We start from the raw sequence: 24,589 nt of genomic DNA, 5'->3' as shown, positions 1-24,589 counted from the left end.
AGATTTCATTCAGACTTTTCTATAGTGTTGGTTACAGTTCTTCAGACGGGTACAGGGAAAATTACTTTTGGCTTTAATGTTCTGTATTAGTCTGTGTTTTGTTTGTTCCAGAGGCTGGATATTATCACTGATACTGTGTCATTCTGTAAGGCAACAGTGAAGTACATGAGAGAATGACAGAGAATCTCTCGTGCTACTGCTGATTCATTGCATGTACTTCTGAGGAGTGATGAAATAATTTGATCACATCAAAACTGCTCATTTCTAGATAGCAGCTTATATCTAAATACTGCATGTTATGTGACAAGTTTGAAGGTCAGAAAGTAATGTTAAGGGGTGATATCTGTGCTCAAAAAAAGTAGTCTTCTGCAAACCAATGTAACTTCATGTGTGAGTGTGGACAATATGCGTGACTGTAAACTCAGGAACAGGCTGTTATTCAGTACAAGAATGAATGAGAAAGGTTAAAAAAACTTTTTTTTTTTTTTTTTAAGAAACGTCAGTGAAATCCAAGTGTATTGTTTATCATCTTGTTGTACCAAAACAAAATTTGTGATGTACTTTGACTTGGAATTTTCCAGAGTCATTGATGTGGTGCTGGTTTTCATCTTTTCTTGTCTTGCTGTTTCCTGACTTCCCTTTCCAGGCTCTGAAATTTTTTATCCTAATTTTCCTCTTTTGCTTTTAATGAAATAACAGAATTAGTGTTTTGTTCTCAGAGTCTTCCCCCACACTAGAGAATTTAAAATTCCCAGGTGAGAGTCAGCAGGACATTATGATAGTCAGTTTAATTTCCTTAGAAATGTTATAGCTGAAGTATTTATAATAATAAGACTTTGTCGCTGAAACCACTGAATGCCAAGAGTCTGAAAGAGGTAACTGAACTAGCAAGTTCTGGAAATACTTCCTAGATAGAAATGCAGGAGGAAGAAGAGGAGCAGGAGAGCACCAGCAATGTAATCATATAACCGAGCATGTAACTTTCAGTAAAAGAATTTCCCTGTCAAGTTTAGTGTTTTTTCCTTCTGACAAGTTGCTTGTGTAGAAACTGAAGTTTTTCAGTCCCTGCGCTGTTCCACATTTTAAGCTTTTGGTTTTCTTGATGTGGTTATTTTTTTGACATCACTTAGGGGTGATGAGTCGGTGTTCGCGTGGCACGATTGGTCATCTCAGTCATGCTTAATGACTTAAGCCTTGTAAACTGCATTTGACTAAGAAAAATATCATTTGGTTGTTGGAAGGAGTGGCTACCACATTGCTCAGGGAAATATACTCCTAATCAAGAGGTTTTGCCGTGGTAGGAGTCAACAAGACTCAAACGGTGCATGATACTCCTGCTCGTTTGCTTTCTAGGCTGAACCTTGCACATAGAATGTAGTGAGAGTGACAGCCATAAAAAGTAACTGAAATTGGATGCAAGGGAAGATCCATCTGATAATAATCTAACATGTTCACAATATTTTCTCACTATTTCTCTACCACTTGTCAGCTCTCCCTTCTTTTTTTCCATTCCCTTCTACATTTTCTTAGGTTTGTGTTTTGATGAAACCTGTTTTGTTCCCAGAACTCATCTTTGAATTTATAGTAGATGGTTTTGAACGCTGGTGAATCTACATATACAAATGTAGATATACAAAGTGGTTGCTTTTTTATGGAGGTTGATTTCTTTTACAAAGCCAGAGAACAGAGCTGGATACAGAAGCTGTAGGCAACCTGATAATACAACTCATACTGTGATACACTGCTTGAGTTTTGGCCCAAAATTCTTACTGGGTAATAGTTGCCTTATTACACTGGTGAGATGTTTCCCTTCTCTTAAGAGAATTTGGGGTATATTCATTGATTGGTTTTGTTAAATAGTTCTGGTCTTCCTTAAAATCTTTATAACTGAGTTGCCCTATCTTCAAAAACCTGGTGCTATTTCCCAATATGTTAGCTCTGTAGTATCTGGCAGTTAGATTAAAAGGTTACAGTACAGCTTGTTCTGTGTGAACACTGTAAATCAGCTGTTGAGAGAAGTTTCCCTGAACACACAAAACCTGTGAGTTACACTTTGCATTTCATAAGGAGGTGTTTTTGTTAAAGAATTGCCAGAGACAATCCAAAAATTAATCTTGGTCATAATGTAATCCTGATACAAAATGCATCATTTCTTCTTGACAACTGAAGTGTTTGGCATCAGCAAGTATTTACATCTGAATTGTTTTCAAACTTCATTGTGTCCTGGAAGTTAGGGTGAAGTATTTCCTAGATGGCTAGACTATTCTTAAGAAAAGGTTCATCAAGGACCAGAATTTCAGGAAAATTCTGATTCAAATGATGCTACATGATCAGTAAAATTACACTGGAGTTTTACTGGATGTCCAGAGCACATATTTCATTAGCTTTACAGAGGTTACACCTCAATTTTGTTTATTTTATTTCAGAACTTTCCAATTTTCTATTGTATCTGTAGTTGCATGAGCTACCTTTCCCTGTGCTCCTGCTTTAGCATATTCCTATCCATCCATGTTCCTAGGAGATTTTTTTTTCTCTGTGCACAAGGTGCCAGAAGTCCTGTTGGTTAACTCATTACACTGTGATTACATATCTATATTAGCTCAAATGACTAAGTAAATATAAATGATATTTGTGTCACACTTCTTCGTAACCATATATGCTTGTTACTTACACTTTTCCTGGTATTTGAGCAAGGAGAAATCACAAAACACTGAGAGAATATTGCTCTATGTGAAGTAAATTGCATGGACCTTGATTCCAGGAAGAACATACACGTGTGCTGATAAACAGTTCCTTATCTAAGAAATACTGAAGAGAGTGTTTCTTAGATGAGAGTGCTTCTCTGAAACTGAGCATTTGGTTGCTGAGTTGTTGGTTTGTTTTTTTGGTTTGTTTTTTTTTAATATTTCAACACCCTGCTGATAGTGTTGTGAAATCCTTGTTGGGCCTTAGCCAATTAACTGAATAAACTTCTACTTGCTTAATGATTTTATAACTCTCTATGTGAGATAAACTTGCCATTTGTTCATTTAACTTCTCTCCTGCATTTTATGTGCAAATACTTTCTAATCTCACAGAGATTCCAAGTCTTTGAGACTTAAGTTCTTGCAAAATTATCAAATACAGCAATCAGAACATGTTTGGACCCTTAACAAAGGTCTCTTAATGTTTTTCACTTATATTTTTAGTATTATTTAAGATAATTACTGTTGTATTATTAACTACATTGAGCTCTCTATTTTGTGATTTTCCACTTTAATATTTACATTTATTAGTACACATTCCATTTAAAGTCATCTTTCATTGCTCAGGGTGTGACATACTTCATAGAAGAACTGAGATCTTCCAAATCTGCATCCCATAACCTGTAAAATAGTCCTTCTTTCTAATGACCAACCAGCCCCTAAACTTCAACTGGAAGGTTAAGATCAGAAGTATGATAATGTCAGTAAAGACATCAAATTACTAAGTAGGATTTCTTTAATTACAAAAGGATTGAAAATGAAAAAAATATTCCCTATACACTGCAGACTTTCTTGCTCTGTGACTGTTATTATATTTTAAAGGACAAGAAATTGGAAGCAGGAGGAAAGGTATAGACATTGTTACCTGGAGGCAGTGAGAGAATGGGAGATTTCTCATCCAGTATTGGTGAAATAAATTCAAGTCCATGGGGCATAGGCATTGAGAGGAAAATAACTTATATGAAACCAAGGGCTGTAACAGCCTAATTTTGTTCTCTGGACCCAGGTAAATCTCATCCTAACACTATAAATAAATGCATAATATGAAGTGCAGTGCTATTTCCTGATTGATGATCTTGTTAGACTCCAAATAAACATATATCGTGCTGGAATTGTAATAACACAGGCTTACTACATATAGAGAGGATTGCATCCAGCTACTAAATATGAAGAAAATGTACCAAAAGGCAATGATTTAGAGGAGAATGAAATTTTCCTTTAGACTCAGGGATGATTTTGCTGAGCTTTCCCCTGAAAGATGGTCCTTGTCATGTACAGACATTTTTATATACTTTTTTCTCAAGCCAATTAAAAAAAAAAAAAAAGGAAAAACTCTTACTAGTATATAAAAAATTTTCAGACATTTAGCTATAATCATTATGCTGTAAGTTAAAAAGCAACTTTAAAAACTAGAAATTTCAGCAAAATAATTTAATATAAAATCACTGTATACTAATATGTAACAATATCAGCTATATTTGTGTTTGTAACAATATAAAACTGTTTTCTCTTTTCTTTGCACTCTGAGTCACCTGAAAATATTTCTTCAGTCCAAGGAACTCTTTGGAGAGCCCATAGTTGTCAAATATTGTAGGAATAGGAGAAAGAATAATAACAGCAACGAATTATTTAATCACTACAATTAACATTGCTGTTCTTATTATGAATATCATTTGCTGTAACACCTGTGATGTAGCTGGCAATCTTCAGACACTTCAGTGCTTTAACTTTGTTCTGCAGAATTCATAATCCAAGGACCAAAGTCAGGGAAGAAAACATCAATAAGCAATTTATGGATAACACTTCCATAAATCAGCAAGCTGTCTTATAGCAACAGAATCACACTCTTAGGAGGGTTTATATGGAAGGGACTAAATAGATGAGCCCTGGATGGCTGGACAGGGCTTAAGTTTGGACCATGATGCAATGGCCTGGAGCACAGATGGAGTGTGGTGCCGCGGAGCACAGGGCTCAGAGCAGGCGTCTGGAAGCCTCTCATGGTGGGACCATGACAGCAAGTGCATGGAGGGGGCACCAGAGTTTTGAAAGCTAAAATGTTCTCCATGCAGAATGGGAGACTGGTTAAGGAGTTCAAATCCTCCGTAAGGGAAGTTCATGAGCCTTTTTCAGTGAACCTGACATGAGCCTGGCTGTGTGAATTTCAGCACCACCCGGCTGAGAATTTGATTAGCTTCCCATGCTGGAGTTCCAAACAACTGCTCTTTCAGACTCTTGTGTAATTGTGAGTCATTAGCCTCTCCTTGAGGATCATCCAGCTACCTTGTCAAGGGATTGCCAAAAAACTGTGAACCTCAGGTGACTTGGTTATACAACACGGAAAACAAATTCCCTCTGCCCTTCAGTCTCCCTAGGGTAATGTTTGGTGCTACGGCCTAAGTTTCTCCCCATAGAAAGGCCAGATCTATAAAGTTGCTTCTCACCCCATCTTAAATCCCATTCAAGACTTCAGAATAGGTTCAGGAGGATTGTGCTGAAAGGGTGATTTTCACCCTTCATGGCTGAATCACTGCAACATTTCTGTTGAGCTGAGACACAGCTCGAACACTGAGGGGCAAGGATGAAAATAAGAAATAAGTGGCCAATACCTCTTTAAGAATCCACGAGAGTGAAGTAATAAAAAAGAAATACAATAACTCAGATAATAAAAACATTACCTTACAGATTTCGTAGAAACTTTGCCTTAGGGAGGCCACCTGGATGTGTTTTACTGACACAGCTGTTCAGACGTTTTTTCATTTTGCTACATAAAAAATAGAGGCATGTGAACAGCTGTTTGGGTTAATTTTTTAATGCTTTCAGTAAGTAAAAGTAAAGGCAAGTGATATCAATGAGCAATTTGAAATTGCATCCAAAGATGATTTAAAAACTTTCGAGAATAATTCCTGGACCTCACTCATAGCAAATAAAGATCTGTTGTCCATGGAAGGAGCTCAGTCAGAAGGGCAAGTGGTGCACTACCACTTGTTGACCAGTTGTAGCATTTAGCTGTCCAGCATCTCTTCTCTTCACAAAGGAAAGACTCCTTCTGATCAGGACAAAATGGCAAACTTGGTTATATTGGAATCAGTCCACAGTCACCCCTTTGACTTCAATGAAGTCACTAAACATGTCAATAAACTAAACAAAACAAAACAAAACAAACAAACAAACAAACCTAATTTTGCTTAAAACCATCAACTCATCCATTCTGGAACTGTCAGTTCCATTGCTCACCAGGGAACTACTCCCTAAGAAGGTAGTTGAAGGGAGAAAGGGAACAGAGCTTATAAATGTGTCTGGATAGGCATCATTTCCCAATGAAAAATGTCAATTTTTGTTATTTTCAGAATCACAGCGCTGGGGGGAAGGGGGAGGCGGAGGAGTCCATGCTGATTTGTGCTGCCCCTTCTGACACACAGCGCTCTGATAGCATCCCAGCAGGCTGAAAAAGAGTCTGGTTTAACAGGGTGATGGAATGAAACAAGGGGGAGTTGTGATGTTTTTTGTTGCCCAGTGTTTCACACACCTCTAGCGGCAAACCCTCTTCGTTGCCAAGACAACCCCGAAGAAATACGAAATCCAGAACAATACCCTGTGTACGAGGAGCCTCGTATTCTCTGGTGCACGCGTTCGTTTTGAATGTCAAGAGAAACGCTGCCCTACCCTCCACATCGACCCAGGTAAGCCCAGGTAAAGTTATAGGTGATGTCTGTGAGATTGTAGTGACTTAATTTAGAGATTGTCTTTTGTCCTGGCAGCTGCCAAAGCTTGAGGGCCGGCTCTGAGAGCCTGAGCACTGTATTCCTGCAGTGCAGCATTACCTAAGGCTGGACAGGCAGCACCAGGAGGATTCCTGAGGGCTGTCATGCAAGTAAGTCAGGGTTGGGGCTCTGACTGCTCTCCCCAGCCAGTGCTGCATGTAAAGTTGTCTGCAGTGAGCAGGGAATGCCAGGTTGTGATGATCTGCCTTTGCAGTGGTTTCTAAAGATTTCTCAGGCAGCTGAATGCAAGGTTGTGCAGCCATAAAGGTCTTTTCGCTCCATAACTGGGATTTACTGAGCTGTGCTCTGTCTTTAGGTCAAAGGAAATATAAATGTGACTTAAGCCTCTTTGCTTAAGGTCTTGGCTCAATGCAGGACAGTGGAAGGTCTGGAGCTTTGGGTTTGTTAATGCTTATTTATTTAACACCAGTGAATGAACCTTGGACAAAGGTCCGGGAGGTCAGAATAAATATCTTCAGAGACTCTTAGGACATCCTCTTGCAGGCAGTAGCCTCAGGAACTTTTCTGTTTCTCAGAGAAATGTTATGTGTAGTTTGAAAAGTATAAGTTTTGCTTTTCCAAATTGTCTCCAGGTCATCTTTAAGCTTCCCATTATATTCCTAGTGGCAGGTAATAAGTGATAATTTTTTTCTGAAGGATGCTGGGAATACTCTTTTTACCACACTTGAAGTTGGTGTTGACCTCCTCTTTGGGAATGGCTGCAACCTTAGGAAGTAATGTCAGATCTCCACTTGGTTAAAGCTCTTTGATAAATAGGGGAGTAGCACTTGGAACAGGGAACACTAGATTCTGCATAGCAATGCATCCATTTTCCTGTGTATCCAGTGTGGAGACAAATCCATTCTAGTCTGCACTGAATCATAGCAGCATCCCAAAATTAAGCAGGAGAAATGCCGTCATCATCTACATCCTTTCATTCTTTGGCTCTCTCCCTTGGTTCTGTCCCTTTGTATCAGCTGCCTGTCAGGATGTTCCCAGCAGGAAACTTGGCAGCATTACGGGTGTATCCTGATGAACATGGTCTTTACATGGGCAGGGAACCCTGGGGAACTGCAGCTTCCTCTCTTCTGCTGCACCTCTAGAACCACATCATGTTCCTCCTTTTGCAATTGCGTGCTGAGATCTGACAACTCCAGGACTTTGGGCTCTCAAAGGCAGGTAGCAAGCAGTGGTATCAGGTAGTTTGGTGTGACAGGAGCACTGAGCTAGCAGAACAGACCAGTTGGTGCTGAGGACTCTGTTTCTATACTGTTGACACTTGGGGATTTTAACCTGAGACTAGCATGAGCTTAGTCCTGTAGACTGAGCTCTGAAACTGTGCCACGGTATGAACTGAAACACAGTCAGTCAGGGATTCACCTCTGAAGCACTTACCTGTTCCAGACTATGACACAGATGTAGCTTAGCATTTGGGGAGCAGAGGATCAAACCTAGCCAGTGCTGAGAAGCAAGTGTTGCATATTTGAGCATCACAGCAAGACACTCTGAAGCAGAGCTGGTTCTTCTTTGATGGCTCCATCAGCAGGTCCAGAGCTTCACCTTCCATGAAGAGACATGACAGTCTCTCCCTGGCTGTAGGAAAAGAAGCCTTGTGAATGAGAAAGAGAGCTGTACTTCAAGCAGAACCCCAGAATCAACAGGTCTGCTCTGTGCCTCCTTTGTCTTTCTGGAGAGCAGACTCTACAGCACACTGAGAACCATCACACCTTCATCCTGTTAAAAGACACATCCTGTTAGAGCTTTGGGTGAGGCATCCCGAGCTCAGGCCACTCTGCTCCTCTTTTAGCACCTTAGAAACAAACTGAAAACTCCTCACTGCTCAGGAACAAAGGAGGTATGTGAAAGAACTGCAATTTCATCAACTGTCGAGTGGGAGTTGGAGCTATTATAGAACATCCCGTTCCAAAAGGAAACAAATGACAGCCTGACGCTACCGGGTAGTAGTGACGCTCACGGCCGCAGCGTGAGTCAGTCTGTGTGAGATTCAGATATGGACCTAGAGGGAAAACATTTGTGGCAGCGGGACTGATCACATGCTCATAGATGGAATTACCTCAGCTCATTTTTCGAGCGGGTGTTAATGTATTTGCTGTGCTTCTCCAGCAAAAGCCAAATAGCAACACACAGGAAAAAGTAGCATGTAGGAGCTATTCTATCTGTCTCTTCTTGCAGCCTCCTGCTTCCCACCCACACCCCTGCACAGCCTGTGATAAAGTAGAACGAGCTGTATTTTGGTATATCACTGTTTTGTTCAGTATGATGGACTGTGCTGTTGTTATTTTTGTTAGTATTTGTGTCACTTGGAATCTCAAAGCATGTCCCATTCTGAAGGCATAGGTCCATGAATGGGACAATTAAGTGAATTATTTTGAAATTATTTAGTTTATCACTGAAGTGATGTCTTGCTTTAATAGCTTACAGCTCGGTTAAATGCTTGTATTCATTTAAAAATGAAAACTGAAGCTTAAGGATCCTTTTAAGGCCTGAAAGGAGTCTGTAGAGCTAATTCTCTGTAGAGCTAATTCTCTGGTATGTGGAGGATGCGTAATGATGTATAAATTGTAAAATGAATTGGCTGTTTACTGGAAAGTTATGGTGATCTCATGGTTGTGGTCCAAGATAAGAAACCTTGGCCATGGTTTGAGGACAAGGAAGCTTTAGTAGTAATTCTACCTTGAGATGTTCCCGTCTCAGCCTTTTTTTCCTACCATTTTACTCCAGCTCAGCCCCCTCCCAGCTGTGTCTAAATAACTCTTCATGTGACTCTGCAGCAAGCCACATCAGGAACTGATGGGGGTTAAGACCGTAAACAAAATGTTCTGTGAAATAGGAAGGATTTTGTTTTCTCCCTTTTTTGTGTGTGTGGTTTGCTTTGCTTTTTGTTTTTGCAATTTGCTTCAACTAGATCAGTGCCTGATCACCATGGCCCAGGAACAACTGCAGTGGCCTAGCTGAAAGGCCCAAGTGTTGTGTGGTGGGAAGGGGATGCTGGCAGGGGCTGATGGTGGGAACTCTGTGACAGCGTTGCCACCAAAATCTGCAAATCAGTAACCGTAGCCGGTAAAACATTGCCTCATTCAGCAGCAAAACAGAACAGCTGCTGTGTCTCCAGAAGGAAAAAAAAAAGGAGGGGGATGTTATTTGGCTACAGCATGTGTAGCCAGGGTTGGAGGACAAACTGGGGGAAGGATTTAGGTTCAGGGTACTGAAGTCTCAGGGACAAAAAAGGCCTCAGAAAGAAATGTCAGCCATCAGGTGTTTCCCATCTCTTGTGCTGGAATCTCATAACTGTAGCTGACATTTCATGGAGGTTCAGCCAAATCTAAAGCAGAAGTGCAGGTGGGAGTTGTAGTCTAAGCCTCAAACAGCACCAAAGTAGTGAGCTCAGAGCAAAAGCAGAACTCTCCTTGCACTGGAACTGAGAATTTTCATTTGTTTCTCTCTGTGTGTAAGTGCCTTATTGATGTTTCAAAAGCAATTGGAGGAGCTCACCTGGCACCCTTTCCCACTAGACATGGAGAGGGCTTTGCTGGTGTAGCTGAAGTCGATGGGTGAGCAAGCCACTCTGGGATGGTTCTAATTTCCACCAGCACTAGCAGAAGCAAATGGGTAGAAAAATACTTCATTACACATTTTTCTAATAGCAAAGCCTTGGCAAACTGCACTGGCTGCTCCTGCCACAGAGAGAAGGGTACTGGCTTGAAGTAGGTGGGGTGCCTATCTCCCCAAAACAGCAAGCTCAGAGTTGGCATCGTCTCCCTGAGTCACTGTTATCTGCTGCATCCTTACATGTCTCCCCCCTCTGCCCTGGTATGGGCACTCTCCCCTGTTATCAATGAGGTGGCAGCATTTCGTTTGCACAGCTGATCACTCTTGAACTGACTCTTTGCATCCATCAAGGTCATGAAGTCATTCAATCCCTTGACGTAGTGGCCTCTGGTCAGAGCGACAGGACTGCACTGCTGCTGGTGCAGCTGACAACACCGGAGGGATAACTTTCCTGCGGTACAGCTTTCCTGGAAGAGAGAATGGTTTGCCAGTGTTGCAGAATGGTAATTTTAAGCCCATAAAGAGCTCTTATTGTAGTCTCAAAGCAGTCTTGAAAACCGGCCGCACCCTCTCTGTCCCGGTCTCAGATGAAACGCCAACGCCGTCAAAGAAAAAGGTGTTTGCAGCATGTGCCGTGTCCCGGGGTGGCTGGCGCAGGTAGTGACAGCCGGCAGGGCTTTAGCACCACGCCGGGGATGCCAGGAGAGGGTTTGCCTGCTGGCAGGCGTGAAAAACAGGGCTGCTGCAGCTGCTCCTCCTGCGGCTCACGGGATGGCATCCCCCACAGCAGACCGCTCGATGCGGCCATCGCCCGTGCTGCGCTCTCAGCTCCTCGCCCTCCCCACGAGCATTCCCCGCCGTTATCCTCGGCACAAAGCCCTGCTCCGAGCCAATGCCAAGGGCAGCCGGCGTGCTCGGCCCCGGTGAGGGCTGCGGAGGGGCTGATGTCACTGCCCGCGGGCTGCGGGCGTGACTCATGCGGGAACAGAGAACTCTTCATGGGCCGCGGAAAACACGAGCCGCGTGGGAGGCGGCGGCGCGGGAGGGCGTCGCTCCAGGAGGGAATGAGACAAAGGTGCTGGAATGACCCAGGGAGCTTGAGGGGGGCCACACCTCGGCCCCGAGCACTGAGGGTTGGAAGGAGGTCACCTCCTATTTTGAATGTCTTCCCTTGGGTTGTTTTGAACAATTCTGCCCTTGCCTTCGGAAAGGATCAGGGCGGGGAAGGATGGTTTTATTGGAGAGGAATTCCCTGTGACTTGAGCTGCCTGAATTAGTCAGGAGCAGGGAAGATGGAGCACAGGAGGACGGTACATGTCCTGAAACGCGCGTAGGCAGGGAGCTCAGGCTCCCCCGACAGCATGAGCAGTCGCGGCTGAGGCACGTCCATCATTAAGGTGCCTCTGTAGGGCTGTCTCGCTGCCCCTAATCCGCAGTTGGCGATTCTGTGTCAGCAAACAGAGCTGCAGCACTGACAGCAGTGCACAGCTCCAGGGCAGTGTTCTTAGCAAGGCCAAGGTGAAGAAAATTCCACGAATAAGCACAGGTACAACCAAACCTCTGCCACCAGAGAAGGTAGGCATTTCCCGGTGCCTGCCAGAGATGTTACGATGGAGGGGAAAGGGAGTCTGCTACCTCTCAGGGAGGGGGCTCACGCCACCACTTCTCCATCTGTAAAGTCAAATTCCTAAAAGTGACAGCACTTGTGATCGTGCTGACGTGAGCAGTGGCTTCTGAGCATTTCCGAAAGTCTTCGATATTGCCTAAAGAAAAGCGTCAAGTGCTGATGATGACAGAATGTGTTATATCTAATTACATGAACCCTGAAATCAACTATTTCCGCTTTCTTCCATCATTCTGATATAACTGGAAGCAGGAAGACATTCACAAAAGAAATACTGTTTCTGTCGGCCATCCAGTGCAACCCATTTTTGCAGATTTTCATTGAGAGTTCAGAACAAGCGAGTTGAAATAATCCTACAAACTTACATAGAGTCTAAACTGGCCACTGCGTCTGATTCTTCCAAATGGTTCCTTTATGTCTGCAAGGAACCAAATGAAATCTTCAGATTTAAATACCACTGAATTGTAGGACTTTGGAAATCCAGATTCTGCTGTACATCAGCTTCTGAGCCTGAAGTTAAGATTTGTTATTGTGAGTGCACATGCTGGGAATCAGGATGAATAGCAAACATGCAAATTCAGTCTTTAATTACAAGTCACGTGGAATCAAAAATAGACAGCCAGTTCCATTAATGGAGAGGCAGGCAGAAGCACTGAGCGTGATTTTCTATGGACGTGAGGTCACACTCGAAAAAGTTGATATGGTTGTCAGGATTTTATAAAAATGCTCACAAACTGCAAGGTTTCATGAATTTTCTCGTGAACGGAGATTCTCTCCGTGTTTACTGTTTGCTATTCACTGCTATCACTTTTCACTAATAGAGTCAGGAAAACAACGTCAGGTGACTGGTACGATCGATCAACATATCTAATGAATAGCCAGGACTGAATAGTCGGGGCAAAGGGATGGTGAACGCATTAAAGGGAGAAAGTGATGGCCCATGATTTTTTGTGGGTAACAAATTTTGAAGAATATCAGCTCTAGTTTTCGACTGATTTGCTAAGTAAGGGTCATATGCTAAATTTGCAATTAATATTATTTTAAAGAATAGATCAAACAGCTCAAGCAGATTTCCTCTAACTGACAAGTTCCATTAAACAAGAAAGCTCATTCTTAGTAGGAGATTTTAATATAACACTGAGAACAGAGAACAAAACAATGAATGGAAACATATCAGCAGTCAATTTCCTGAGTATTCAAGCCTGCATTATACTTTGTTCTTTGCTACAGCCACGGCTCTGTAATTATCAAGCGTATTCATGAGACTTTTTCCTATTGACACTCAGCGTGAGTGTGGCTGGAAAGAGATTAAGCTTTTGTGGCAGCCATTTGAATTTGTCGAACTAAAAACAACCTGGCAGGCTGTGGGGAGCTGTATGTCTCAGGGGATTTGTGATGGTCTGCAGAACCTGTGGGTCACAGGTTCAGACCCATGTGTTGGTGGCGTGCAGGACCTGTCACTCTGTACCGCCGGCTGGGCTGCAGTCACTGCTCAGCACAGTCACAAAGCAGTGACTGGTGATGGGGCAGATGCTTGAAGTTGTTCCTCTGTTGTATGACTAAGACATGCTTGTTTGGGCCATGAATGAGGATCGTTGGGTAAGCCATTGCCTATTGGGCTTTTCCTTGGAAAAGCAGCTTTGTTCCTCCAGGGCTTCATCCAGTCTTTCCTGTAGACACTATTGCTGCTTCTCAACTGATACTTCCAAATGACTCCTAGGTTACTCCAGGCCAGGTTATCCCCCACCCATGCTACCAGTGGAGCCTCATTTTGCTATTAGCTGTTGTCTTCATGCTTCTCGTGCAGCTCCTGCTTGGGAATCCACCGCAGTGTGGGATTTCTGGGAACTGGTCTCTGGACAGCTTTCTGTGTGGGTTTGCCTCTCTGCAGGCAACATGGAGAGGATGTGGTGGAGAGCGAGGAGCAGGGCCCAGGGGCTGCTGGTGACGCCTACAAGGAAGGAATAGGGGTCAGCATGTGGCAGGTGGACTGCAGGGAGAGGGAACTGTGAGCTGGTAGCATCTCCAGCCTCAGGAAATCCAGAACGTTCATGTTAACACTCCTGGAAACTGAGCCTTGATTTCATTTGCAGTAACCTGGTGTTTCCTTTCCACAGCTGATCAAAGCTGTGCCCAGCCACTATCCAGGCAGGAAACCCAGGGAGCACCACATCTCTTTGTTGTTTGGTGCAAGTGTGGGTAGAAATTCAGCTCCTCAGCTTCAATCCTCAGACTTGAGCAGGCACCATGTCATTTTACACACTTCTCTGTTTCTGTGTAAACAACCATTTTAGCCAAAGATGGAAAACCGAAATCCTGTTTACTTAGGCTCCTTCACAGTCCCATAGAGCAGGAGCAGTAGTGCTGGTGTTGTGGCTCACCTCCAAATCAGGTAATTACTGTGCATTCTGCCCTACTTACACACCCCCCGTAGTTTCAATTAGAACAATTGTTTTCATTTTTCTTTCCTGCCCTGTCAAGTATTAATACAGTTGTTGTTAAGCTGCTCATGTGGTCCCTCACCTAGGTGTTGTGTTTCCATGGTAAAGACAGACATCCTTGTGTGCATACTTGGACCGAATCCCCATTGGCACAGGCTGATGTAATTCCATAATGGAGCTGTGTTGATCTGCACCATGCAAAGATATGGCTTTCCTATGCAGAGAGCCATGTTATTCTCTCTAGTTAAAGGCTCTATTTGTTTTTCTGCTCACTCTTCAGCTATATTTGCAAATACCCTGAAGTTTGGGTAGTCATTTACACTATGGTCACAGTGATGGTCTCTAGAGAATACAACATACCTCCTTGTTGTGTGCTTCCCCCCAGCTATTCAAGAGTGGTTCTATAGGGATATATGAGCTCTTTCACTCTTGGCTGTAGTGGGGTAGATAGATTTCATAATGTGTGATGTTTTATGTTATGAATTGCTGGAAAATGTGTTCTTTGGAAACAAATTTATCAGGAGAATTGAGAATGTGGAAGGATGCCTGAAAGCTACACAGCAACAGGAGATTACATGCTTGCAGTTTAAGCCACCTGGCATATTGAGCATTCGTGTTCACAGCTGAGGGCTGCAACACTTACTATGCTGTTCATCTGATCAGGAGGGCCTTCCTTTCATCTGGTAAAGAACTTGGCTTGAAATGGCATGTGTTTGGGCTAGTGGACTGTGTGACACACAGTGGGGTGAGGTTTGCTGTCTGATTTTCTAGTCTGTCATGTGGTCCCTCAGATGGTTATCACTGTCATGTGCATGTGCTGAACGGATTGATATTTGGGTGCATGAAGACTTGAGCAGATCATGCCTCTGCTCAGCTGCTTCAGGCCATGGTAGCTGGTGTCATGGAGACCTTTCTAGTGACTTCCTGCTAAAATAAGGCCCATCTGCAGGGATACAAGTAAGCTGGTTTTTTGTACATAAAATAAGCAAGCATTGCCTTTCCCAGCATTCCATTGGGACAGTTTTCTGAAATGCACAGGATGCATTCATGGCTCAGTTCTCAGCACTGAGTGGTTTCCTGTTTTGGAGAAACCTGGAAATGGAACGAATGGGTACCTGCAACTGGCAGGTGTCTGTCAGACTCTCTCATAGGCAGCATCATGCTCAAGGCAGCACTGAGGCAGGGCTGTATCGAAGTGCTGGGTTTAGATTGTGGTAACTCCTGCCCTTGAAGCTGCTCTCAGGGTGGTGCAGGCTGCAGTAATCCCAAAGCTATTCCTATGAGTTCTCTTGTGTTAAAACGGCCAGACATTTGGTCCAGCAGGACACAGATTATAAAAGTGGTACAAAAACTCAGTTTATACTTCCCAGTCCCATGGCAAGTGCAGATCAGCTAAGCTCAAAGCGCAGAGACCAACCTCTATCTCATTTTTTCTCAGCTCCTAATTCTCATGATTTCAGGTGAACCATCCTGACTTGGCCTGTTCTCTCACATGTTGTTTTTTATTTTAAAACCTATTTTTATCCATGTGGGGAAATATTTTTTTGTCTTCAACAGCTTCCTGAGGCTTCTGAATTTCTAAAATGACAGTGGCACCATAGGTCTAAAATGACAGTCATTGTGCACCAAAGCTGACTGTCACTAGCTCTTCCTTATGCAGCAGCTGTTTGCAGACTCAGGGCAATTCTATATATACAGGTTCTTTTACCCCCTTCATGCAAAACAAAAGGGTTTGGTTGTTTTCCCAAAGCAAACAGTCTGTGTCAGCTGTCTTGCACTAACAGAAAAAACAACCAACCAAAACAGCTTTTATATCCACGTCCATGAGTGGCAGGTCACAGGTTCCCTGTAGAAGGGACGGGGAAGGTAAACAGCTCAGGGCACGCCGTGTTTGCCATGCCATTCCACTGCACAGCAAAAGCTGTCCCCAGCCTTTCTCGCTCTTATGCAGCAAATCACATCCTGCTATGTCAATAGCAGTTAATAAAAAGAAGCCAAATGATCATTCTTTACTAGATTCTAATTACAGCCTGCCTAAGACTCTTCCCTTGCATGAAAGGCCTGTAGGAGTTTAGCCACCGTCAGCTAAATCAGGGAAGGTTTTAACTCTTGGACTCAATACGAAAACAAATGAAATATGAAGGAATACACCTTTCATATCATGCTCTTCTAGAAAGGGAAAGTTCTGAGAAGACAAAAGCCCAAAACACCGGAAGGTTTTATTTGTGCTGGTCTGTATGAAGCCAGTTATTATCCTATCAGTTGTTTGTGTAGCCACTGTTTACACAAAGTGAAAGATGGCACATAGGAACACGTACCAGCAGTCTATGTTTTCTGCTGAGGCCCTGCAGTCCTAGAGCAGGAGCAGGGTGCCCAGCTGCTGTCCAGGTGTCCCCTTGGCTGCTAACACTGAGGTTAGAAGGGATGAGATTACCCACCTGCAATTTAGAAGAACTTTAAGGATGTGCTGCATTTAGGTGGCTGCCTCTGTGGGATAAGGTTGGCATTGCCATTTGTCCCCAGCTGTGCCAGAGGAGAGCTATGATTTGCTGCCTTATGCCTGGAGGCAGTTGCCCAGAAGGGGGCAGGGGGTGGTCTTTAGGCTGCAGTTTTGGTGCAGTAAGAGCAGGAGAGCCCACTGCTCCCTGACACTGCCTAATGTTTGCAAAGGGTGTAATTGCAGTATCCCACCCAGCTTTTGCACAGGCTTTAGAGCAGAATGAGCAGATGGAAATCAGGTTTATACTACCCTCACCTTCTTGAAATCACTCCTCAGAGAATTATTTACCAGATAGCGTGAGCCTGGGTAACATACTCCAGAGTGTAACAAATCATAATATTGCTTACAGAGACCTGACTTCAGCTGGGCACAGAGGGAAAAAAGGACAAGTTTGAAATCAGCTTGCTGTCTAACCAGTTGCCAAGGTAGAGTTTTTAACAGAATGGATACTGTCCCTTCTTAACTCAGATCCTGCCGGCCACATTTCACACCATCTGGAGTTTGTGCAGAGCCCCCCTTGGGAAGGTGGCCAATAAAGAATTACAATAATCTAATCCTGCCACGATAAAAGTGTGAATAACCATTTCAGAGTCTGGCTGGAAAACTACCCCAACCTGTCAGTGCGCCTTAGATGGTGGCCAAGAGGGCACCCGATGACATGCTGGAAAGTGTGGCTCGGGAGATAAACAGGAGTTGGCTTGTACCAGACACTGAGCTGAAAACAGTCGGGTTTTCATCAGCTGAAACAAAAGACAGAAGGAGAATGTAATTGCTGGACTTGGGAGAGGTGACACCCCCTTATCCATGCTGATCTCCATGGACACCAAGGCACTCAGCACTTTTTGGGACGGCTGGGGCTATGTTTTCCAGCAGTTGCTCCAGAGCCACTCTTTTAAGCCTCTGCAGCAGTCTCTGCTGGAAAACTTTGGTTTCACGCTTTTAATTCTTTCTCAGATGGAATGAGAGTTGGTCCAGTCTTTGGTTTCCCTTGTTGTGGAGTTCCTACTAGTGACTTTTTTCCTACCACCCTGAAAAAGAATTTCCACATAGCTTTACCCACATTGTTTGCAATGGATGATTTCTCTGTAAAAATTTTAGATGGCAGCTTATGGGACTCGCTGGTGCCTGGGAGACAAAGCATGTGCTTTAATGTTCATGGCTTGACACAAGTTTGCTTCTTAGCAGCACCTTAGAAAGAATCCCAGGATTCACCAACACGAGCATGCTCTTTGCCACCACTTAATTCTCTTTGCACTGCACTTTATCTTTGCTTAGTCTGGTGCATTACAGATGCTTCTGATTTCCATCATGTCTCCTCTTTCAGGCTGGCTGGTACCAGCAGTAAGGATAACTACAGAAAACTGTGTCAAACTGTCTGAATAAAACCTGAACGCCACACTGCTCACAGAAAAATTCTGCTTCTTTTTTCAAGGGATGTTCCCAGAATACACACAATTTGAGGCAAAACAGAATGACTCTCCTTAACAAACAGATGCCTTTATGCTGCTCCACAGCACTGAAGAACGATGTTCTGTGGCTGTTTTGCACATATTTACAGGTAAAACATTGGGAGTAACTTGCCCAAAAATCCCACAAGCAAAAGCTGTCCAAGCCTGGCTCTATCTTTAAGCAACTGTTTAATTTTCTTTAAAATTCCCCAGCAGCCCATATAGCAGGTGTTGCTGCTGGAAAACATGTTGTGAAAGGGTCCCAAGGCAGGCCTTGCTGTTCCTCTCTGTTTAGGTGAAGGGTTTTTGCCTGTTGTTACTGGCATTGAGCTGTGTGGTCCCTTCCAAGGCAGGCTGCTTGGTACACAAGAAGTGATGCAAGTTGTGGAATCGTGTGAGAGGCTTGTTGTCACTCCATAAGTGCAGGAAAGGGACTGTTGTTGGGGGCAAATCCCTCAGTTTCAGCCTACCTAACCAGCAGCCTTGTTTCTGTGCCTGGAATTGGTGTTTTGGCTACCTGGAAACTGCTCTGGGGTGAAGTACAAGGCCATTGATAGGATTAAATAACTGACTTCAGTGATGTCAGCATTATTTTACACCTCTCCCGTTTTTATTTCTAGCCCCACGGCCTATTGGAGCCATCTTTTAGGCAGCAAGTTTACTAGAGCAGGGATCTCACTTTTAGAAATCTCATAATTTGTTTCAAACCAGAACTAACTTCACTTTTGCAAGTTCAGGTCAGTGGAGTTATATCCCTAAATCACAGGGAATTAGGACAAGAATAGCCCCTGTAGCACATTCTCTCTGCAGTACCTTGCACAAAGGTGTTATAAAATAATTATAAAAAGAGTTATAAAATAATTCAGGTGAAGTTTCTGGAGTGGTTATCATCAAGTCATGTACTTATGGGCTAATAGTTTAAATTCATTGTAAAGCATGGGCTTTAGAGCAAATAGCTCCAGCATCACTGGCTGGGGCTTTTAAAGGATACCCAAGGATTGGGCTTTTTGCTTGATACCCAAAAGCCCAATGCCAAACTCTTCAATCCCTTTAGTCAAGAGTGTGCAGGGCAACCACCATCATTTAAATCACCGTCTTGGGTTGCTTAGTGCTTCAGAAAAGGGCAGTTTTCATGCATTGCCAAGGGAAAGAAGATGAGCCCTGATGTGCCATTCAAACCCACGTGCCTGTCCTTTATGGATCCAGCTGTAGGCAAGGGCTGGGGTGAAGCATGTCGTGGGAAGGCAGATAACACAAACATGAAAGCAGCACAAAACATGAGAGCCTATAAATAGCAGGAAATAAAGAACAATACTGTGATAAAATCCATAAGACAATAAAGACCAATGTGGGAGAGACCATTTCCCCCCCACCCTTCTCCAGAGTTTCTCCTATTTCCCAAAGCTGCAGAGATCATCTGACTGCTGTGTGGTACACGCCAGTCAAATAAGTACCAACTCAAGTGCTTGAAGCCTTACACAAAATATTTCAAAACTCTGTTCCATTTTCTTTCTTGATGTCCTGCCATGACTATTGTGGTATTTAAACCCATTCCCAACTCACCAGCTCATCAGAGCAAGGAGAAAAGAGGGAAGAAGAAGGGGGGAAAAAGCCCTATGGAGATTTAGAGTCATTAACAGCCTTTATAGGGTTTCAGACATTTTTGTGGTAATTCTTTGGAAAGGACATATCCATGATGAGCTGGGGTTTATTTTGCCACTGGCATAAGAAATTAGACTGATTCCAAGAAAATATTTGCTGTTTACCAAGAAGAGGGCAAATGTAACTAGAAAATGGCAGTGGATGTGACCTAGGAACCTTCCTTAAATTTTGGGTCATTAACAACTCCTGACCTGGCCCCTTTGAACTGGATCCTGCACCAAGCAAGTCTCTGGCAGCTCCTCCACAGAGTAAATCTATGGCTGTGCAGTGGGCACTGCGAGGCTCCCTCCCTTCATTGGCAGCAGCAACTGAAGATGGTTAATTATCCCAAGAGATATCCATCACTCGTAAACCTGCATCTCACAGGAACGTGTCCTGTCAGGAGGTAGCTGCTCCGTGGGCCTAAAATGTCACGAGGACAGCTCACAAGTACAAATATTTCTGTTTTGGCATGTAAACTTGTCTGGGGACCAGATTTTCTTGGATATTTCTGCACCATCCTGTCTCGTGGTGCCCTAATTTCTGAACCAAATCTTCAAATGGGGTAACACTAACTTAGGTGAATGGTGTTAGGCTGGTTTATAGCAGGGGAGGATTGAGGCCTTATTGTAAGGAACAAGAGGATTATATTGGCTTCAGAGTTCATGTCAGAGCTGGGACTGGAACTCAGGAATTACTGGGCAATTTTCTCAATTGCTTCTGTTAGCTTTAAAGAGGCAGTTGTGCTGAGGAAAACCTCCAGGAATATCCGATTTAATGTCAAATCCACTCTCTTTTTCCACGACTGGTTCTAAGATGCCTGCCTACTAATGAACGTGGCCTTTTGTGCTTAAACAATGGAGTTGCTCCCTTCTGGCCTATTTGATCCTCTTACAGGATCCCACCAGGGAGATCCAAGGACAAGTTTGGAGGTGACGCAAAGAGAGGTGCATTATGCTTTGATTCAGAGGTTCAGAGGGGACAGCGAGATCTGAGGAGGTCTAACTAAAAGGTTGACTGGCTACCACTAGTGCTACGTCACACTCCATCGTGAGCCATGGCTACCACATGAGGGATTTATATCCCTCCTCAGCCAGGGGCTGGATTTCTGTGTACATGGAGCATGTCCCATGTTATGCTCTTCAGCTTTAGGTCCCTTCATGCTCTGTTATGGAGTTTTCTATTCTGTTCTGTGGAGGCAGAAAGCCTCAGATGATGTCCCTTCAACCCCATGGGCTGCTTCTTCCTTCTGAGGCCGTGTTTTGATCTGAACTAATGTTCACAGTTTTCTCCTGTAGGGTAGTGGGGCAAATGTTCCCGTTCCACCTTCTTTTCTTTTCTTTTTTTTTTTGGACAGGTATGAACATTTTGAACAGGGAGATGAAGCAAATCAGCCAATTCATAACTTCTGACTTCTCAATGATTTAGCCCCAGCTCACCATCATTTCTGAGTAGTGCAGTGTTTATAAGGGGTCCTGGTGGCTCGACATTTGACTTCACATGGTTTATGAAATTTTGCTTGTTCTGCCTTTCTTGTTCTTAGTCCACGAGGCAGCTTGCATGCTTTTCTGTATCCAACACTTCTTTCTGCCTGTTTTTTTCATTTCCAGAAGGACTTGTTCCTTAGAACAGATGAACCACATACTGAGAAATGAACAGGCCAGATTGTATAGTGCTCAGCACCCACCGTTGAGGACAGATTTTCCGGAGAACTCAGTTTCCAAGGAGGCATCTAAATAAGTGACAGATACTCAAAGATGGAAATGTGCCCACTTATTTTGGTGCTCAATTAGTGCTAGAGCTGCTCTGAAAAACTTGCTCTGATATGGCTGTTCTCCTTCACTTATGCCACAAGACTTCCAAATCTCCCTCTTTTGTACCCTATTTATGTCTCTCTGCCATGTTTACCCTCGTGCTGTGCTTCGTCCCACAGGTCTCAGCTGACCTCTCCCTGCTTGTTGCCATGTTCTTCTGTATCATTAAAAGGTCAGCATGTACATACACTCACATTTCTGTCAAGGGGCCCATCAGGGCTAATGCCCCCAAATGCAGAACATATGTGCAACATAAATTAATTGTTAAGGCTAATGCTGATTGAAGTTTGGTAATTCAGCCTTCAGGATATACCATATGTTTGAAGTGTATTGTCCAAGTTTAGATTTTAAACTCCCAAGGGCAGGGACCACTCCTTCCTCTGTGTTTACATAGCATCAATGAGACCAACAGTGTTTGGGTCTGAAATACATTAACCTTAGCCAATGCATTGTTAAGTTTAATAATGACTAGTTAGCATTAAAGCACAATGGATAAAATATATAGACAAAGACATACTTTGGCAGAGATTTTTGTCATATTTTTGATGCCAAATTCCTACCCAAGTAAATGGTCACTGGTCATCTAAATCATTGAAGTTTTCTTGGAAAACTCACCCTTCATATTGCACTGTCCTGGTTTTCCCTTGTTCAGCAATTGACATTAGGCCATGAATCACTATTTATGGTAACTTACTTAGAGCCCTCCAAAGTGAAAAGTCTGGAACAGGAAGGCACCTAAATGAGATGTCAGACAGTGAACTCTGGGAATCACAGAGCCAGGGTGTAAATGGGCAAAGGAAAATAAAGGTTTTAAATGCAAGAACTTAATGTCATTTTTTGTTATTTATCTCATTAATTTGTAGTCTCCAGAAACCACACTCAAAGGTTACTGTACACAGGCCCTCCAGCGGGAGGACAAGAGAACTATAGGAATGAATCCAAACCCCATCTGAACTGACAGGCTGTTTTTCAGTGCGAGTTATGCAACGTGTTAGTACCTCTAGGTATAGGACCAGTGGGATTTAAACTTGTACAGCAGATGGTCCGTGCATCATTGCTGGAATGCGCCTGCTGACCCTAGGGCAGAGCCTGAATGGACTTCAAAAGAGGGACTGAGCATGCTTCAAAGTGTTATTGTTTAAATGTTCCACTAAATGGGGACTCCGGAACAAAATATCTAGCTGAGGTCAGTCTGAAAAATGTCAACACACATAATGAGAAAACAGTATGTTGTGTGAGAAAGAATATTTCATAGGGGTATTCTGGCTATTTTGAGTTGAAAAAAAACCACTTTTATCATATGTGTCAGCAGGTTGTCATAATCTAAGTGTCTTTCTTCATGAGCTGGGAGCTTCATTTGCTTTTGTTGGAAAGAACAAGCTCTGTATGTGAAGGTCATAAATACCTTGTGTGTGGTTTGTCCACAGACAGGTACGCTGGGAGAACCATCAACCAAGTTATGGCAAAGGTGTGTTACAATACAGCATTGACTTAGCCTTGAAAGCCTCCCTCCCACTCATTTCAGAGGAAAGCTTGTAAGGACATGCATTTGGTTTGGGAGCATGACCCTGTGATTTCTAATCATGTACTCTGTTCTGTTCTGTTCCTCCCAAAGCCCATAGTGCCTGCTCATAGCGTATTCTTTCACTGGTGTAATCCACAAGTTTTGGCTTCTCCTACCTCTATTCAGGGGGAATTTCAGTAGGAAGAGGATTGGTTTCATGTTCAAATCAATAGGTTTAATATCACAAAGGAAGATTTCTTAGGCAAGTCAATCTTAACAAGATCAAGCCTTCAGTAGAAAATTCAGGATTCAGCTTTTGACTTGCTGGTCCCTGAGCTGCATCTTAGGTGTTGTAAATATCTGTGGTCTGGTAGCTTTTGGTCTGCAAAAGGTTTCCATGTTGGCCACTGGCAATTCAACATGGGTGGCTGAAAAATAATTTCCTTTGCTGGAAGCAACAGCAGCAACCTGAACTTTCACAGCACCTTGTCCTGCTGGGGCATGCCTCTATCTTGATGGAGACACGTTGCAATAACACACAGATTAGAAGCTAACCCTCCCTGCAGACGTAATAAAAGATCCAATGCCAGGAAGAGCAAACAAGCCCCATGTTAAATAAAGGGAAGGCTTGTTCCTTTCACATATCAATATTCAGTAAGATCAGCCAACTTGGCATGCTGGAGTGAAAACAAAGTCACCAGGCAGGGTAAAAAGCTGAAGGGCTCTGGAGAGCTATAAGAAAGTGAGGTGTCATTAAACCAAGCAGGTAACTTGGGTTTGTTTGTAGATTCTCTGTATCTTTGTAACATGTTGTAAGTGACACAAAACTTGAATAGCAATCAATTTAAGAGGGTCAAAAATAGCATCCACACCCTCCCCAGAGTCCTGGTTATTACACTCAGTATCACTACTCAGCTGTTAGCTGTGGCCCAGATTAAGCAAAAACTGTATAACCTTACCTAACTGAGTATGAATTCAGCAAAGCTTTCAGGCTTTTGCTTATCTTCAGTGTATGCTTAACTTTAGTAAGTATAGAAACTCTTTGTTAAATAAGACTTTTAGACCTGCAGAGAGCTGATAAAAAATCAGTTTCACCTATTTTATCTGGTTTGCCAAGTGCTACAAATAGCTGATACTCTATGTGTAGACTGTTGCAATTATGCAGTAGTCACAACTCAAAGTGTGTCATTAAGTTAAAGGTGATCTGTTATCTCAGTGTTCCCAAAGCAGAGGAGTTACAACACATTTCTGATTAACATAATCAGTTTTAGGAATCCTGGTTCCCTGGAAATATTGTCACTTCAAAGGAGACACATTCTGCAAATTCTCCAAACTTCAGCTTGTTAAACCCTTCATGCAGAACAAAAAGCACGAGTCAGGACAAAGTGAATTTGTCTAAAAAATCTGGACAAAACTTTGCACAACAGGGTAATAAACTCCAGTAAACTGAAGGAAAAGATATTACATCCATTACTCAGTTCGCATTTTTACTGGAGTATAATAGGACTATAAACATTTTCTGTCAACAGCTTACAAAGAAAC

At 43.1% G+C, this 24,589-nt stretch overlaps 1 protein-coding gene across 3 annotated transcripts in view; it reads left to right on the top strand.

Moving 5' to 3' along the window:
- Nucleotides 1-6,337: 6,337 nt before the first annotated feature.
- Nucleotides 6,338-24,589, top strand: part of SLC6A6 (solute carrier family 6 member 6) — a 93,504-nt gene continuing 75,252 nt past the window's right edge. For 2 of the 3 annotated variants that reach the window (XM_064667475.1, XM_064667474.1), the window contains exon 1: nt 6,338-6,424. The gene's annotated coding sequence lies outside the window, so the exon portion shown is untranslated. The remainder of the gene's footprint in view (nt 6,425-24,589) is intronic. The other variant, XM_064667470.1, reaches the window with a different exon arrangement.

The sequence above is a fragment of the Pseudopipra pipra genome, chromosome 11 (genome assembly GCF_036250125.1).
Source record: "Pseudopipra pipra isolate bDixPip1 chromosome 11, bDixPip1.hap1, whole genome shotgun sequence".
NCBI classification, from domain to species: Eukaryota; Metazoa; Chordata; class Aves; order Passeriformes; family Pipridae; genus Pseudopipra; species Pseudopipra pipra.
Note: the sequence above shows the minus strand (reverse complement) of the source record. Positions and strands in the feature narration are given on the sequence as shown.